This window comes from Salmo salar, chromosome 13, assembly GCF_965601325.2.
Source record: "Salmo salar chromosome 13, fSalSal1, whole genome shotgun sequence".
NCBI lineage: Eukaryota > Metazoa > Chordata > Actinopteri > Salmoniformes > Salmonidae > Salmo > Salmo salar.
This window is the reverse complement of record NC_138303.1, coordinates 96,272,369-96,279,512: the sequence shown is the minus strand read 5'-3', so window position 1 is coordinate 96,279,512 and position 7,144 is coordinate 96,272,369. Positions and strand designations below refer to the sequence as shown.

Below are 7,144 nucleotides of genomic sequence, written 5' to 3'. Positions count from 1 at the left end.
GCTCTGGTGGACATTCCTGCAGTCAGCATGCCAATTGCACACTACCTCAAAACTTGAGACATCTGTGGCATTGTGCTGTGTGACAAAAAAGGCAACTCTAAATTGTGCAGTTATTGTCCCTAGTACCTGTGTAATGATCATGCTGTTTAATCAGCGTATTGATATGCCACACCTGTCAGGTGGATGGATTAACTTGGCGAAGAGAAATGCTCACTAACAGGGATGTAAACAATATTTGCACAAAATTAGAGAAATAAGCTTTTAGTGCACATGGAAAATATCTCAGATATTTTATTTTAGCTCATGAAACATGGGATCAACACTTTACATGTTGCATTTATATTTTTGTTCAGTGTATAAATGCCTCATGAGCTTAGTTCAAATGTCATACCCATCAGAACCCAAAAGATAAGCTTGTTGTACTCCAATGTTTGTAAACAAAGTAAATGTAAACATGGTTAAAACTATAATTTTGATATCATGGATGGTCAGTCCTTCCATCCGTTGGCTCTGTCTATGAATTTGAGACAGGTTATATTTCTCCAGCCCTATCCCTTAGCTTTTTACTGAAACAAGGAGGGGGACACTTACTGCTGATTGCCGCTTTAAAGCAAATTTCCTGCAATTCTACACATTTTATCATGGGGATGACAGAAAATATGCAGTTTTATAGCTCATTTCCTGCAATTCTACACATTTTGCCATGGCTTATGTTATGTTCTTATGCTATGTTCTTATTCTATCTGAGTGACTCAAACATAACAAAATAAAGGGTGGCCCCATGCCACCATTTTTACGGCAACTGCTAACCATAGGAAGATTCAGGAGCCCGCTCTCAATGAGTGTAGACAGCCTGCTGCTGCCTGCTGACGCTCTGCTAATCGTCAAATGGGGTGGGAAGGAGAGGAGGTAGGAGCACATATGGGTAACTGGGGGGCCTGCCTTTATTGAATAAATATGACTGGTCAATTGTGTGAGTCAGTGGCTGGCCCCAAGCCCATAGGGGGCCCTTTGAGGCAAAAAATAAAAATATACAACCACAGGAACCCACTTTCAATGTTCAAAATACACCAGAGAGCATCATTTAGCCACAGAGGATCAATAGTTAAAAAATAAAAAAGAACTGTGGATTAAATATAATCTCAAGCACATACAACTGTATGTGCTTGAGATAATATTTAAATGAAACACCAACATAGTGACTTATAAGGGTGTTTGGCCACCACAAGCTGCCAGAACAGCTTCAATGCTCCTCGACATAGATTCTACACGTGGACCTAAACAATGCCAGGAAAATACACCCCTAAACATCATTTGTATCCCTCATTTACTCAGGTTTTTCCTTTATTTTGTCAGTTATTGGTATGCCTACAGTCGGGAAGGCCGCAGTTTGGGCAGCACATGCACAAATATAGGGCACTGATGTTGGTCGATTAGGCCTGGTTCACAGTTGGCATTCCAATTCATCCCAAAGGTGTTCGATGGGGTTGAGGTCAGGGCTCTGTGCAGGCCAGTCAAGTTCTTCCACACCAATCTCTAAAAAAACATTTCTGTATGGACCTCGCTTTGTGCATGGGGGCATTGTCATGCCAAAACAGGAAAGGGCCTTCCCCAAACTGTTGCCACAAAGTGGGAAGCACAGAATTGTCTAGAATGTCATTGTATGCTGTAGCATTAAGATTTCCCTTCACTGGAACTAAGAGGTCTAGCCCAAACCATGAAAAACAGCCCCAGACCTTTATTCCTCCTCCACCAAACTTTACAGTGTGCACTATGCAGTCGGGCGGGTAGCATAGGAGAAACACTGAAGTTGATACAAGGTTTTCTAAAATCTAAACATAATCAATGACTGCTGCTTCGTAGGCTAAATTATCTTTTGGCATTCTATGTAGAGAAATAGCAATGTGCCAATGTCTAAAGTATTAAATTGTGTTCTCTTAACTCTATTTCATAGAAATACCAACCTTTGCTAAACAACAACAAACCATGAACAAAATATTTCTGACAATGTTACTTCCTGATGACGTCCAACTCCTGATGGTGGTGCATGGGAATTGAAGTTTAAAGAATATTGGTCGTCATTAGTTGCCATAACGTCAAACCCCGCCCATTTCTACAATTTATCTTCTTAAATTCTGATTTTAAATCTAACCCTAAACTTAACCCCAACCTTAATCACACTGCTAGCTTTATGCCTCACCCTAAAAACAAAAATGAACTTTTTGGTCTTAATTTATGATTTTTTACAATAGGCCTATAGACTATTTTTACTTTGTGGCTGTGGTAACTAGTGGAAACCGAGAATATCAGTGCCTTGGAACTGTTTGTGTTCAGGGGCACAATCTGAAAGATTTCCTGCTGTTCAATAATTTCAATTGCTCATTATAGGCTACATGTTCATTCTTGAAGAATATCTGATAAATGCTTAGTAAAAATGCCTTACCCTATCCCATACTAGGCTGTATTTCCCCAGCTCCATCAATCAAGTTACCAAACAAAGTGGTAGTGTCAGGGTGTTGAAATTACACATAGTGCCTTTAAGAATTTAGCCATATACAAATTGCCACCCATTTTAAAACAGTGAGTCACCATAAACAATGCTTACCAGCAGATAGCGACAATGTTTCAGTCAACCACTTATGGCTTGGATCCTATTTAAGATGTCAAAGATGACATGCTAAATCATTTAACGTCTCAAGTCTGACATTTCTTTGGCATTGCATTGATGTATACATTATGCCATCATAATTTGTGAACGCAACATTTTCTGTCATCAATAAATTGTCACCAAAACAGGCTACAGCATTTGTATCACACACTCATAAATCAATCCCAGTGGGTATACGACGTGATAAAAACGTCTTTTATGGGTTGAAATCTTGTCGGGACGTCATATAACCAGATTAAGACGTCTTCTTTATGATGTCTTTTTGAATCATGAAAAATACATCTTATTTTGGTTGATAACTGTTTTTTGGAGTACTAACGATAGATGGAAGTGTTTTTTCAGTAATAGGGGATTAATGATCAATGGGTCAGAGACATGGGAGGAATTTCAGTCCAGGACTCGTGGCAAGTTCTCTTTGGTCCAAATTGTTTATACATTGACCCTGAAATAGGATACTTGTTATTTGGCCATTGGCCCAGTTTTATTGCAAGGAATTCTAATTGGTCAACCACAGGCTAGAGCTGGGTTATAAAGTACACCCTGTCCCTTTGTTCTGTGGAGAGAATGACTGACGACAATGACTGAAGACAGGGAAGAATGAACATCTACCTCTCTGCATAACAGATTTGAAAAAACCTATTTCCTCCCCCTAATTTGCTTTGGGGTCTGTGTCATTGAAGAGTAACGTCAACTGCTAACACATGTCAGTGACTGGATGTATGGCATCTACAGCAGTGCTTGGCCACCCACTCAGTTACCAGTGACATATTCTGGCACATCCCAGGGAAAGGAGAGATCAGAACCACCCCTCCTTAAATCCATACTCATTTACAGTAAGTTGTGTGCAAAAATGTTTGATACTTTGATCTTCAATGTGTATTTCCTCCTACTAACCAGCATTGTAAGAGCAAAGTTTGTACTTGCTATGCTGATGATCATAAAAGTTCTCTGCATCAGGTCTCACTAAGACTGGATTGCCCAAGAGACATGCTGTTCAGCTGCTCAAGATTCTGATCTTACACTCTTAGAAAAAAAATGTGGTATCTAGAATCTGAAAGGGTTCATCGGCTGTCCCAATAGGAGAACCCTTTGAAAAAACATTTTTGTTTCCAGGTAGAACCCTTTCCACACAGGGTTCTACCTGGAACCCAAGAGGGTTCTCCTATTGGGACAGCTGAATAACTATTTTTTTCTAAGGGTGTAGTGTAAGTAGTTCCAATTGAAATAGCACCGCTTCTAATAATATATAATTGCATAGCAAATCAAATCCAATCCTATCTCGCCTTTTTTTCCAGGTGCAAAACCCTTGTCCTGATTCTTCTCCAACACGGCTCAGGGGCATATTTGGGGACTTTTCAGAGGGCCCGCAACACTTCATGACACTTACTGTAAGCATAAAACATTTAAATTAACGATTTGCATAATGTGGGCATGCAGGATACGACATAACAGTAACGTGCGGTAAAATATATTTAACAGTCAGAATCTACTAAAAGTGGTAGCAAAGGCATGTTTGCTCCTCTGTCCCTTCATATTGAAGTGGGACATTCATTAATTGGTAATCAATCTGAAACATTAAGAAAGAGGATTTTAAAATTTGACAGTTGGATAAGGAAAATGTTTAACACCTCTCTAAATGGTAAAGTTTTGCTTAATAATAATACATGATGTAATATTCTAACAACTTTTTATAAACACACCGCTCCATAATCCTGAGGACATTGTCTAGGACAGAGGTTCTCCAATTGAGGACAGCTTGGCAGTCTTAAAAGAAGAAAGTTATATACAAACATGTAAGTATATGTAAAGAGGCAAAGAAATATTATATTGTTCAAAAGTTGTCTGTCATCATTCCTGCCACAAACAGTGTTAGAAATGGGTATAATTCGCAAATCTCTTCCTCTTCTCTGCAACTGTGCACGTGTGTGAGTTTTAGTGAACAACAGGGAGAATGAGCAAAAGAGAAATGGGAGAAACTTTACATGACTCAAATGAGGTGTCTGAATCAGGACAGGGGTTTTGCACCTGGAAAAAAAGTCAAGTTAAATAGGATATGATTTGCTTTACAAATCATTATGAGCAAGTTGCTCTTTGTTGAAGACATCTCTATGCTATAACGATGAACAGAGCAAAGTACAGAGAAATCCTTGATGACAACCTGCTCCAGAGTACTCAGGTTCACCTTCCAGCAGGACAATAACCCTAAGCACACAGTCAAGACAACACAGGAGTGGGGTCGGGACAAGTCTCTGAATGTCCTTGAGCGGCCCAGCCAGAGCCCAGACTTGAACACAATCGAACATCTCTGGAGAGATGAAAAGAGCTGTGCAGCAACACTCCCCGTCCAACTTTACAGCGCATGAGAGAATCTGCAGAGAAGAATGGGAGAAACTCCCCAAATACAGGTTTGCCAAGCTTGTAGCATCATTCCAAGATGACTCAAGGCTGTAACCGCTGCCAAAGGTGCTTCAACAAAGTACTGAGTAAAGGGTTTGAATACTTATGTAAATGTGATTTCAGTTCTTTTGTTAAATTAGCAAACATTTATAAAACCCTGTTTTTGCTTCGTCATTATGGGGAATTGTGTGAGAAGAAATGAGAAGAAATTAGAATTAATGAGAAGAAAAAACAATGTAATGTATTTTAGAGTAAGGCTGTAACCTAACAAAATGTGGAAAAAGTGAAGGGGTCTGAATACTTTCCGAAGGCACTGTAACTGCCACAAAATTCTTTAACTAGTACCATAGAAACACTTTTACCCAGCTGATTCCAAAGTTTCTTCAAGAATGTCCTTTTCAAATTGGTAAAATTGTAATGCGCTGATTCGCTTCACTCCAGATCTGACCCATCACATGACTCTTCAAGAGGGCCACTACGCTCCAGATCGCCTTCTGTGCTCAGAGGTCCTTGATGAGGATCTACCTCTTCACACCACTCTTATTAAATCAAATAAATCAATGGGCCTTTATGTACTCCCAGTATTTCTATGCATGTAATTTCTGTGGGTGAATTATGGAACAATTGCTGTACAGTGGGGGAAAAAAGTATTTGATCCCCTGCTGATTTTGTATGTTTTCCCACTTACAAAGAAATGATCAGTCTATAATCGTAATGGTAGGTTTATTTGAACAGTGAGAGACAGAATAACAACAAAAAAATCCAGAAAAACGCATGTCAAAAATGTTATAAAATGATTTGCATTTTAATGGGGGAAATAAGTATTTGACCCCTCTGCAAAACATGACTTAGTACTTGGTGGCAAAACCCTTGTTGGCAATCACAGAGGTCAGACGTTTCTTGTAGTTGGTCACCAGGTTTGCACACATCTCAGGAGGGATTTTGTCCCACTCCTCTTTGCAGATCTTCTCCAAGTCATTAAAGTTTCGAGGCTGACGTTTGGCAACTCGAACCTTCAGCTCCCTCCACAGATTTTCTATGGGATTAAGGTCTGGAGACTGGCTAGGCCACTCCAGGACCTTAATGTGCTTCTTCTTGAGCCACTCCTTTGTTGCCTTGGCCGTGTGTTTTGGGTCATTGTCATGCTGGAATACCCATCCACGACCCATTTTCAATGCCCTGGCTGAGGGAAGGATGTTCACACCCAAGATTAGACGGTACATGGTCATCGTCCCTTTGATGCGGTGAAGTTGTCCTGTCCCCTTAGCAGAAAAACACCCCCAAAGCATAATGTTTAGACCTCCATATTTGACGGTGGAGATGGTGTTCTTGGGGTCATAGGCAGCATTCCTCATCCTCCAAACACGGCGAGTTGTCCTCTGAATCATTCAGATGTTCATTGGCAAACTTCAGACGGACATGTATATGTATTCTTGAGCAGGGGGACCTTGCGGGCACCGCAGGATTTCAGTCCTTCACGGCGTAGTGTGTTACCAATTGTTTTCTTGGTGACTATGGTCCCAGCTGCCTTGAGATAATTGACAAGATCCCCCCGTGTAGTTCTGGGCTGATTCCTCACCGTTCTCATGATCATTGTGTAACCGATGTGAAATGGCTAGTTAGTTAGCGGTGGTGAGCGCTGATAGCGTTTCAATTGGTGACGTCACTCGCTCTGAGACTTGAAGTAGGGTTGCCCCTTGCGTTGCAAGGGCCGTGACTTTTGTGGCGCGATGGGTAACGATGCTTCGTGGGGTGTCAGTTGTTGATGTGTGCAAGGGTCCCTGGTTCGAGCCCGGGTTGGGGCGAAGAGAGGGACGGAACCTACACTGTTACATTGATGCTGTTGACCCGGATCATTGGTTGCTGCGGAAAAGGAGGAGGTCAAAGGGGGGGTGAGTGTAACCGATGTGAAATGGCTAGTTAGTTAGCGGTGGTGCGCGCTAATAGCGTTTCAATCGGTGACGTCACTCGCTCTGAGACTTGAAGTAGGGTTGCCCCTTGCGTTGCAAGGGCCGCGGCTTTTGTGGCACGATGGGTAACGATGCTTCGGTGGGTGTCAGTTGTTGATATGTGCAAGGG

At 41.3% G+C, this 7,144-nt stretch overlaps 1 long non-coding RNA gene across 1 annotated transcript; it reads left to right on the top strand.

Annotated features, from left to right (window-relative positions):
- The first annotated feature begins 3,242 nt into the window (after window positions 1–3,242).
- Window positions 3,243–5,766, top strand: LOC106568257 (uncharacterized). Its single transcript, XR_006758468.2, has 3 exons — window positions 3,243–3,501; window positions 3,964–4,461; window positions 5,507–5,766. It is a non-coding gene; the product is annotated as an uncharacterized LOC106568257 (long non-coding RNA).
- Window positions 5,767–7,144: the final 1,378 nt, after the last annotated feature.